This window comes from Anopheles arabiensis, chromosome 3 (assembly GCF_016920715.1).
Source record: "Anopheles arabiensis isolate DONGOLA chromosome 3, AaraD3, whole genome shotgun sequence".
Taxonomy (NCBI): Eukaryota; Metazoa; Arthropoda; class Insecta; order Diptera; family Culicidae; genus Anopheles; species Anopheles arabiensis.
Window position 1 is genome coordinate 53,765,230 of NC_053518.1, and position 11,034 is coordinate 53,776,263.

At 46.7% G+C, this 11,034-nt stretch overlaps 1 long non-coding RNA gene across 1 annotated transcript; it reads right to left on the bottom strand.

Moving 5' to 3' along the window:
* Nucleotides 1–8,850: 8,850 nt before the first annotated feature.
* LOC120902753 lies at nt 8,851–9,707 on the bottom strand. The gene is made up of 3 exons (XR_005739472.1): nt 9,267–9,707; nt 9,070–9,160; nt 8,851–9,004 (listed from the first exon to the last, which is right to left on the bottom strand). It is a non-coding gene; the product is annotated as an uncharacterized LOC120902753 (long non-coding RNA).
* Between the last annotated feature and the right edge of the window lie 1,327 nt (nt 9,708–11,034).

Genomic DNA, 11,034 nt, shown 5'->3' on the forward strand with positions numbered 1-11,034 from the left:
CCCACCGCTTCTCTACCCTCCGTCCGATGGCTACTAGAAAGGGGCCGAAATAATCAATTCCTGCGAACGAAAAAGCACGCTGACCAATAGCAACACGTTGAAAAGGTACATTACCCATCAGAGGTGGTTCCGGATCGGTCTGTGCCGTATTCCTTCCGTGGCAAAATTATAGGGTTGCGTAAGTGCACATTGATCCCTACACACTCCGTCAAACGTGCCCCCACTCTGAGGATCCCATCATGCTCTAGAATAGGGGATAGCTTATAAATGCTGCTACTTTTCTCGATTCCTTTCTTCCAGGAATGTTTCTCCATGCTTCCTTTCTGCAGACTGTTGATCTCGCGATGAAATGCGTTTTGTTGGATTATGCGGATGAGAATGCATTCCGCTCTCCTGAGTTCATCTTGTGTTAGCGGGCCAAACACTTTCGGTTCTTTTTTCACCGAGCCACGCGCATTTGATATAAAGCGCGTCACGTACGCCGTGGCTCGGAGCACTCGGTTCCATCTAGAGAACCGTTCCAACCGTACCAGTGGCTCCACCACCTGATGGAGGTGAATACTTTTCCGAAGCTCCTCTGTAGTGTCTTTCTGTGTGGCATCATGATCTGGCCAGGCACTTTCTGGCCCCCAAAGAAAGGAGGGTCCGCGAAACCACCGTCCTTGCGCCGATAGATCTGGCCTCGTCGACCATTTTGTGCCTTCATCGGCGACGTTCTGCATGGTCGGTATCCAATGCCACTGTTCTACGTTAGTGGCCTCCAGGAGTTCTCCTACTCGAAATGCACTTGTCACTTGTCACTCAAAGCGGCTGGTTGTGCACTCTCACTCTCCTATTTCTAAGTTGATTTTTTACCGCGATTTTCTTGGTGTTTAAGGCTTGAATTGTTTTAATTCGGTTCATTTGCACTCGCGCGTTCACGTATCAAAAAATTTGTGCGGCACCTGTGAATTGTACGGTTCAACATATAAACATTGCAATCCGCCTGCGGTTGTTGTGACCACTCACTGTTCAGTCGAACTTTGCGCTATTTTGCGATGGCGTCTGTGATCTGTAAGAAATGTGAAGGTGCTATTAGCAACGATCCAATTCCGTGCTTCGGTATTTGTGAACACTATTACCACGATAAGTGCATTGGACTTTCAACCCCGCTCCTGCGTGATTTTAAAAAGTCACAAAATTTATTCTGGGCTTGCGCGGATTGTGCTCAGCGTTTGCGGGCCGTTGACACTTTACGCTTCTCGCACGGCCTTTCTCGTGACGCTGCCTACCTGTTGGAATCGTTGCAGTCCGATTTCCGCGATACCTCACGTTCTGTGCAGGCGACATCAGCTGGCTTGCGACTTGAACTTTCCTCTTCACTGGATTGTTTTAGAAACGAGATAGCTTTGATGAAACAGGAATCAGCATCGTCAATTCGTTCCGTGAAAGATTTCATCGACTCACTTACTGCTTCTCACTCAATGGAACGCAACTACTCACAGGCTCCACTACTCACAACGCTTGATGAAGTTAAGCATGGCATCAAGGAGCTTGATCTCATGCACCGTGAGCTTCTCACTTCCTTCAACTCACTAATGAACAAGCTCAACTCTCATCTTGCCACGCATACCACTACATCGAGTGCTCACCATTCTGCGATTCCTGCTACGCACTCAACGACCACGATTCCAGTTGCGGCCTCTAAGCTCACCCATCAAGCTGTTGGTGAGAATCCTTCTAAACGTCGATTGTTGGATCGCTCTCCCGATCCATCGCCTACCAATACCGTTACACGCGCTATGCTTTCATCGGGTACAGGGTTGTCCTGCAATAATATTACGACCGTTCCTGATCGCCCACCCCGTGCTTGGGTCTTTATCTCCCGTATTGCTCCTGATACTCCGATTGAAGCGTATTTTTTAAAATTGGTGTACCGGATTCGCACCGGGCTATTGCTTTGGCTGCTTCAACCTGGCCTCGCGGGATCTCTTTTAAGGAGTTCATCGACCTTAATCCCCGCTCCGTCAATGTTTGGCGACCCACTACTGCAGCATCCCTTGCACCTTCTGCGCCTATTACTCGTGAATCGGATCATCCTTCATCGCCATCTTCTATCAACCACACGACACAACTGCGAAACGCTGATTTCACTATTTCGCCAGATCATGGCCCTATGAGCTTGCCTTATACGCAGTACTTTCAGCAAGCGTAAACCGGCTGATCCGGCTGAAGATTCTCATGAACTACCGACTTTACCCGAATTGATGGAAGCTAACCCTGCATCTAATACACATAATCCGTCCGACTCTCATTCGCCGTTAATAACTTGCAGCGAGAGCACTCCCGGCGCATCTCGCTCTCTCATCCCTTCGATCGATCAACTAAACATCTACTATCAAAACGTATGAGGATTGCGCACAAAACTAGACGAGTTACGCCTCTCTGTCTATCTGAACTTGATATGGATGTGTTGGTGTTAACTGAAACATGGCTCGATGGCTCAATTTCGTCCTCTCTTATCTCGGAGGATGCGTATGTCATCTATCGCTGCGACCGAAATTCTCTCAGCAGTAACCGTTGCCGTGGTGGTGGTGTATTGCTGCTCTTCCGTGCTGAACACGTCAACTTTATCACTGCCGTTCGACACGCTGGAGTCTGTTTGGACAATTGTTAAGCTTCAAAACCTTGCAATCTATATCGGCGCCGTTTACATTCCACCCGATCTGCGTTCTTCCGAAGAAGTCCTTGACGATTTGCATGAGAGTGTTAGTTTCGTTGCTGGCAAACTTAAATCAAATGATCTTATGATGTTACTTGGTGATTTGAATTCACCATCACTCTCCTGGCAACCGTTTGCATCGTGGGTTAATCACTTCATTCCTATTGGTGTATCTCGTGAAAATGTTTCTCTGCTTGATGGAATGTCGGTAAACGGTTTGCTGCAATTATCTGGCATAAAAAATATACGCGGAAGTCAATTGGACAGAAGGTCAATGCTGCCAATGCTATGCGCTGCTCCCCCGTCATAGCTTCACCTGTTCCACTCGTCGTCCTTACCGTCGACCTGTATCGATTGGTCCTTTACTGATGCTGACTGTGACATAAATCAAGCTGTAGCAGCATTTACTAATGTAATCACTTCCGCCTTCCCTTCCTGCTGTCCTCTCCTATCCTGTCTACCGATCCCGTCTTCGCTCCTTTTCCGTACCATAAACTCCTTCCTACTCCTTCGTGAATAATTGTATACTATAGTCAGTAAGCACTATTACTGTAACCCAACGTGGCCGAGCAATTAATAAAAAAAAAAAAAAAAAAATGCCACAAATTGGTTATATCGTCTATGGTGGGATTGGAGCCAGCTTAATACATTCCTTGAGTCAGTCCAGAAGATAGTACGTTTGATCTCCAGTCGATGATCTCTTGTGATAGTAGCTCCAGCCTAGGAATAGATATAAACTTAAGCGGCACTACGCGCGTTTTCGACGCTATCAGGGTACACTCGATATTTTCTCCTTCTTCAAACCGAAAGTATCCGAGCGCGGCCATACCGTTCTCGCTTACATCACAGAAAACGTGAAGCTGTACATTGGCACTTGCAGAAGTTATAAGTCGATAGCAACGGGGAACGGCCACGTTTTCGACTTCTGGAAGCACCCGCAACCATCTCACCCATTTTTCCGTGGTCCGCTTGCTCAGTTTTTGGTCCCAACCAATACCCTCACGCCAGACTTCTTGTAATAATGACTTAAGATACATTAGGAAGTTACCGAACAATCCCAATGGGTCGTAGATGCTCATTAGCGTTCTTAACATTTTACGTTTGGTCGCCGCCTTTCTCCCAGACAGAAGCTCCTCGTCATGTTTCGGTGTTAGCCGAAAGGTGAACGTGTCGGCTGATGTGTTCCACCACATTCCCAATACCTTCTCATTTGGCAGCTTATGACTCATGTTGACGTTTTCTTCTTCTTCTAAATCTCCCTCCAGGTGTCGGACTACCTCGCGAGAATTCGAAATCCAGTTCCTGATTTCAAACCCGCCACAGGCGTGAATATACCGGACTGCATCGGCCAATTCCTTGGCTTCCTCCTGGGTCTCGACACTTGCGAGCATATCGTCGACATAATGTTCATGCTTAATGCATTCTGCAGCTCTTGGAAATGCATCTGAAAACCTGTCCGTGTTCAAGTTCTTAACATATTGAGCGCTACTGGGGGAGCACGCTGCGCCGAAAGTCATTACGGTCACGACGTAAGTTGCCGGTCCGGTGCCGGGACGTCCACTGTCCCAAAGGATCATCTGACTCCATTGATCCGTTTCTTTGATGGCCACTTGATGGAACATCTCTCGTATATCTCCAGCAATAGCTACACGATTCTCTCTGAATTTCAGCAGCACCGCTAACAGTCCGGCAAGCATATCCAGACCGGGAAGCAGACGAGAGTTCAGGCTTACCCCGCTTACCTTAGCCGCTGCATCGAAGAGCATGCGAATTTATCCCGGCTTGTTGGGGTTGGTTACCGGAAATATGGGGAAGTACCAATCGTTCTTCTGGCGCGCGATCGAAACGGTGTCAGCGAGCTTTCTGATGTAGCCTTTAGCTAAGTACTCCTCCATCTTGGCCTGCACGGCTTCAGCTAGAACGGGATCTTTACTTAATTTTTGTTTTAGGCATACATACCGTTTCATCGCCGCAGCCTTGTTACAGGGTAGGTCGGGATCATCATAACGCCATAAGAGTCCAGTTTCGTAGCGGCCGCCGATGGGTCAAGAAGTCCCGCGACAAACAGCCTCTGAGCGTTGCAGTTCCGCTGCTTCAGCGTCTCGATGCCAAGCAACGCACAGCGTCCCTCATAGTCAAGTTGGACACTCCAGGAGCGCAAAGCGAACCGCGTGAATTTGCGCTGGATCGACTCTAAACGAGCTAGGGGGCGAGCAGCTGTTGGCCACCATACTACTGAAGCGTATTCTAACACTGGTCGCACCAAAGCACAGTATAGCGTCTTGATGCCGATCGGGTCAGTGATGTCTCGTGCTATTTGTTTTAGTAAGCCGATCAATTGGTTACCCTTAGTGACAACGTGTTCTAGCTGGTCGTGGAAGCTCAACTTTTCGTCAAGGAGCACTCCTAGATCCGTGACACAGCTTTTGCGACCAATGGTAGATCCATTTAACGCATAGTCATACACTAAGGGGCACCGCTTTCTCGCAAACGTAACGACAACACACTTCTCGACGCACAATTCAAGACCATTCAAAGAGCACCATGACTGGAAGGCACTTAGAGTGGCTTGAAGGCGGAGTTGGTCTGACCGGTCACGGATAGGCAGGAACAGCTTCGCGTCGTCTGCATACAGTAGGTGGCTGTCAGGATTTACTCCTATTAGAACGCGAGGCATAGCGTTTACGTAGGAGCCCAATGGAAGGCTCCTGAAGTGAGTATATTTTGCAGCTAGACGAGTCACATCCATGGATTGTAGGCAGCGCTAGATTGTTGACGGTATGTACCTCCGACAATTCGTGTATCTTGTGTGGTTCGTTGTAGGCGGATATACAAACAGATAACCTCATCGAATGTTTCTCTTCTCTTTGTACGTTTCCGGTCCATTGAAGGCATAACGGATGCGGTGTTCCGGATACGCCTAGTTCTGCCAGCAGACCATGATCCATGAACGTGGACGTAGACCCATCGTCCAGGAATGCGTATGTATCTACGCGCCCAGCGGGTCCATGTAGGGACACTGGCACGTACTTAAGGATCACCCCGTCAGCCATTCCTGTATGGGTTAGAATATTAGCACTAGACCCCTGGACGTTACCTGTCAGCCCACTTCGTTGTAGCTCGTAGCTGCTGGAGTGGAGTGCAGTAGTGTCCTCAGCGTGCAGCAGCTCATGGTGTTGAACGCCGCATCCATCTATTCCACACGGCGGAGCACGGCATATGCCAGCGTGGTAACCGCGGCATTTCCTGCACATCCTTCGCTCGTTCACAAATGCTCTCCTTGCAGCTACGGTAGTTCCCAGGAATTTCTCGCACTGTGACAGCGATCCGCAACTCTCACCGCAGACGACGCAGGCTGGCATCGACACAGGTATGTCGATCTCTGGCGTTGGGTCACTAACTTTCTTCTCTTGCAGGACCGTCGCGTTGCAGTAGGCCGGATGTGCTCGCCCCGTGCCGCTCGATTCCATCTGGGTCGGTCGAGAGGACTGGAACCGCTCAGGCGGATTTCGACGATTCTGGAACGGTTGGGGTTGGAACTGCTGTCGTTTTGGGAGCGGGTCAGGATGTCGAGGTGCCGCATCGTGTCCCCCAAAGACGGGCGTCATATCAATGACACGACACAAATCGCTCGCCAGCTCACCAATCCACCGTCCAAACTCCATCAACGTTACCTCACGCATCCTTCTTGTGGTCCTCGCCCAATCGATACAGATGACCGGTGGCAGCTTCTTCACAAGTTCCTTCAGCAACGTGACGTCGTACATATAGGCATGCAGCCGCGACGCCTTAACTGATCCGAGCAAACGTTTCACAGCGAACCCAAACTCTACCAAGCTGGACAAATCGTTTATCTTAGGAGCGGCCATACACCTTATTTTTCGTATAACGGACTCAACTATCAAGTCGGGCCTTCCATAGCGAGACTTGAGGGTCTCGATCGCTTCGTTCAACCCGCCCGGGAAAGATAGGAGGTGTCCAACCGCCTCCAACGCGGGCCCGTTTAACGCGTGTTGCAGCCGGTTCGAACTGGATATGGATCTAGAGACCCCCTCAACTCCATGATTAGGGTGTTTAACGAAGTTCGTCATTTGTTTGATTTTGGAACCTCAGTGCAATCCTTTAAAAACTGCCTTAGAAGCGAATTATTAAGATAAATGATAAATACCGCCCAATCATCCACATTCCCAGAGAAGGTTGGCAAATCTCGAGGTACAGGTTGGCGTGCTGCGATCTGGCTCAAGAAAGTGCCGAGTATCTGCGGCCTTGTGTTGTGCAGTGTTGTCCCAACCGGCATTATCGCGCGATTTTTATGTGTATCTATCATTTTTCTCATTCTAACATTCAGAAAAATTTTCATTCTGTCTTGCTCTTCTGGGTGTTGGTCTGGTTTTGCTTGCAACTTTTCTGTGTCACATCAAACATTCTCATGTTTCATATGGCTCTTCTCTTTCCATCGTTAGAGAGAAACTCTTGCGTCTCGCTTTTCTGGGACTTATCCAATCTCGCTTGCTACACCAATCGTTCACGCAAGCGTTCTCTCGCCCGCTCTTTGTATCATTGTACAGGTACTCCCCGATATACGCTATCAATGCGGACCGGAGGCAATAGCGTATCTCGAGTATTAGAGAAAGTCAAATTTCAAGGTTTTCAGTCAAATTATGGCTTATTTTTGTATAATTTTGCATGAAGTGGTAGGTTTTAGCCACTAAATTAGTTATTTGATCTGATTTCAACTGAAGATTACAATGTTATACCTTTTGAAATGGTTTTTAATATTCAACCAAAAGGGAATTTATTTTCCATTTGACATTCCATTTCTCAAATTAGTACAATTTGATCAAAGAACTGTCAAATTTAGACAAAAAGCGTACAGCTAAATCGCGTATTTCGAGTATGGCGTATATCGGGGAATACCTGTATAGTCACCCAAAGAAGGCGCTGCTTCGCGTTCACATGAAAATGTGGTAGTGTGATATCAAGTTTGCAAGCGGTAGGCTACGTCGATGCGTGCCCGTTTTTTTCTCTCGTGAAACCAGTACGGAAAAAACTATTTGGTAAGTACAGCGTTTAATAAAGGATTATATCAATCTGTATCAAACTGAATGGTATTAATAATTGGTGATATCAAATCAATTTCGTTTTCTATAGCAAATCGTAACACACGCACAAACGGAAGTGAGCACGGACCACGATAGAAGTAATCAATTGGTTGGTAAGTATCATGCTTCGCGTTAAATGGAACAGCGGTTTTCAAAATAGATAATATTTCCCTCTTTCACCAGCAGTGCCAAAAACAAAAGGACAGGAGAGGCAGGAACGATCATTCAACGCGTTAGCGCCGGACGAAGGAGAAGCGGCAGGAAGGCAGGAACGATCCTCCAACGTGCTAGCGCCTGGTAGAGGAGAGGTGGCAGGAAGGTAGGGACGATCATCCATCACGCTAGCGCAGCATGTGGGAGCAGCGAGAGGGAGACAAGCAGGAAGAATTTTTAACGTGTGGACACCATTCGACGAAGACAACGCTGGATTAAAGGAAGAACGAAGAGAGAAGGCAGGCAAGACGGGAAAGTGTGTATCTCGCACGGGTTTTCGGCAGTGTGAATTGTGTGAGTATTGAAAAGTGTATGTGTGAGTAGAGGTAAAGAGGTAAAATAAAGAGCGAATGTGTAGAACGGAAAAATGAGAGAGAGTCTGTGTTTGTTTTGGGAGAGAGGAGAGAATGAAAGAAATTGAACAATAATGTAGCATACAGAAACTACATGTATGATACACGCTGTCGCACCGTTGCAGAAACGTGCTCTTTAGTGCTGCTAATGAGCACGATTTGAGAATGTTTTGAGCCCGTTTTTTCTCATACAAAATTTGAAAACGTCGCGCGATAATGTCGGTTGGGCATAACAATGGGCCTCGTATGGGAGGATTCCATCCCCGCTTGGCAAAATGTCGCTCGACATGCATGCTTGAAATCGATGCTTGTTAACATTTTATTTCAAGCATCGTGAGTGTCCCAGCGTGAGCGCTGAGCGCACCTCCCCTCATTCTCAATGCCGCGTTTTTGGTTAATCCTCGCTCCCACCCTTTCTTTCCTTCTCCTCAACGAACCCACCATTCCCGCGAGCGTAGACCGATCAAAAAATTCCAGGAAATTCGGACAGTAAGTGTGCAGTTTTTTATTCACAGAGCTATTCGGGAATATTTCAATTCTTGATGGTGCGTGCTAGACGAACGAAACGTTAGCTGCTTGCTCCACCGATGGCGCGTGCTGATGGAAGAAAAACACTTGCTGTTTGATGCGTTTTCCTGAAGAATGAAAGATATATCGGGCATTAGAATGATGAACAAAACTAGGACTTTTTAAAACTTACCGATCACGAAGATATTTGAAGTTAAACGGCGACTCTGTATGCCCGATTCACCTTCTTTGATCGGTTATCAGGTGCTTTGGTAATGAAATTGCTAGGTGAGATAGAAAATAATAGAAGAATAAACAAACATTAAAAGCAGTACGATTGTTAGAACACAAACATCATTTGCAAGATTCTTCTTTTATGCATACACTTACCCGTAGATCAAGTGACAAAACAAACTGCATTTACGCATGCGTTGACATCTTTCACGATTTACTTAACCACTTTTCTATAAACATTTTATAATTTTCACTGCATCTTCCGGCACCGATCCTTCCCAAATGAAATTTGCATTCGTTCTGGCAATGAGTTTCGAACGATCAAAACACAACGCGAGAGTGAAGAACACAAAGTAAATGACACTATGTACAAGTGTTGATCATATGGTCAAAATAAAGTATAATGGAATTTATTTTCTTCAAATGAATTGATTTTATTCTGATTTACATTTCAACTATTGTTATTCGCCTAGTTGTTAATGTTTAAAATTTTGATGAAGTGAAAACATCATTACCAGATAAATGAAACGATAATCGACGCATTTTGACCATATCGAATTATGATCGTCTTTACACATAGTGTCATCTCTGGCGCTTCAGGGTAGCTCTCTGTACCATCAGAAATATTGGGGCATGCAAAGCGGAAGGGGAGCATCTAGACTAACACCATCGCGGTTTTCATCAAATAGACCTTCCGGAGGTCGTCGCGAACAATGTAGAAGATGCACTAGCAACTATCATTCTTCTGAGAACTGTCACGCCATCAGCAAAAGATGTTGCAACTGCCACACCGTAGGGCACATCGAACGTGCATGCCGTCAGGGGCTTCAGGATAAAACCAAACGTCGCGCAGAGGAAGAAGAAGCAGAATCACCAGCAATTAAGACACGGAAGATTGCAACAATTATGGACAGCAATAAAATGCCGGAAACAACCAGTGATAAAGAGATCGTAAGTGATATACAATCATCTGATCTCATCTGACCGCTCGATCAAATTATATATTACTATACTGAATTCTATGATTTTTCTATTCATGTGAAGTAGGGAAAAGAGATAGCGATATCGTGGCGAGCGCCGAGTGAGCAAAGGAGGGTATTTAAGCGGCGCGCGCTGCTGGGTCGGGAGGTCAGTTGAACGCGAAATGTCGAAGGTGAAGGACGTGCGAATTGGAGAAAAATAAAGCGAACTAAACGAAAGCCACCCATCTTCTTCTTTTGATATTTAACTGATTCTCACATGGGGGCTCAACCGGGATACTTTTTTCCCAAACGAGTGAGGTTTTTGTGATGAAAGCAATCGGTGCGATATAGTGTGATGTTTCGTGAGGCTATTTTGTGATTAAATAGCAAAAAACTGTGCGGCTTTTTTATGAAGGCAAATAGTGAGACGTTTTGTGAAAGAGATGAACAGTGAGGCTTTCGTAGCAATCCGTGCGAATCAGTGAGGCTTGTGAAGCAATTAGTGAGGCTTTATTTTAAGCAACCAGTGAGAATCCGTGAGTGATAGCGAGGCTTTTCGAAGCACACCGAGTGAAGAAATTAAGCGAGGCTTCACAGCAATCTGCGTGTGAAAATTCTGTGTGAATTTTACGAGTCAACTAGTGTGACATTTTGTGCGTGAGTGCGGGAAGTCGCGAATTGCCTGGTAGTGTGTGTCGGCTTTGTGAGTGAAAGTACCGCGAGAGAGAGAGATAGAATGGCAACGGTCAAGCAGCTTTGTGAAGATTTCACGAAGTTTGGGTTGGTGCGCGAGTGTGAGAGGCTTGGCCTAGAAACCAGTGGAGGAAAAGTGGAAATCGCAAATCGAATTGTGAAATACCGAGCGACGGTTGCGTCAGGGGACAACGCCGGTCCGTCCGGGAGTGGACACAGAGCAGAACCAGCTAACGCCATAGACGACGTCGAAAACTACGTGGGTAACC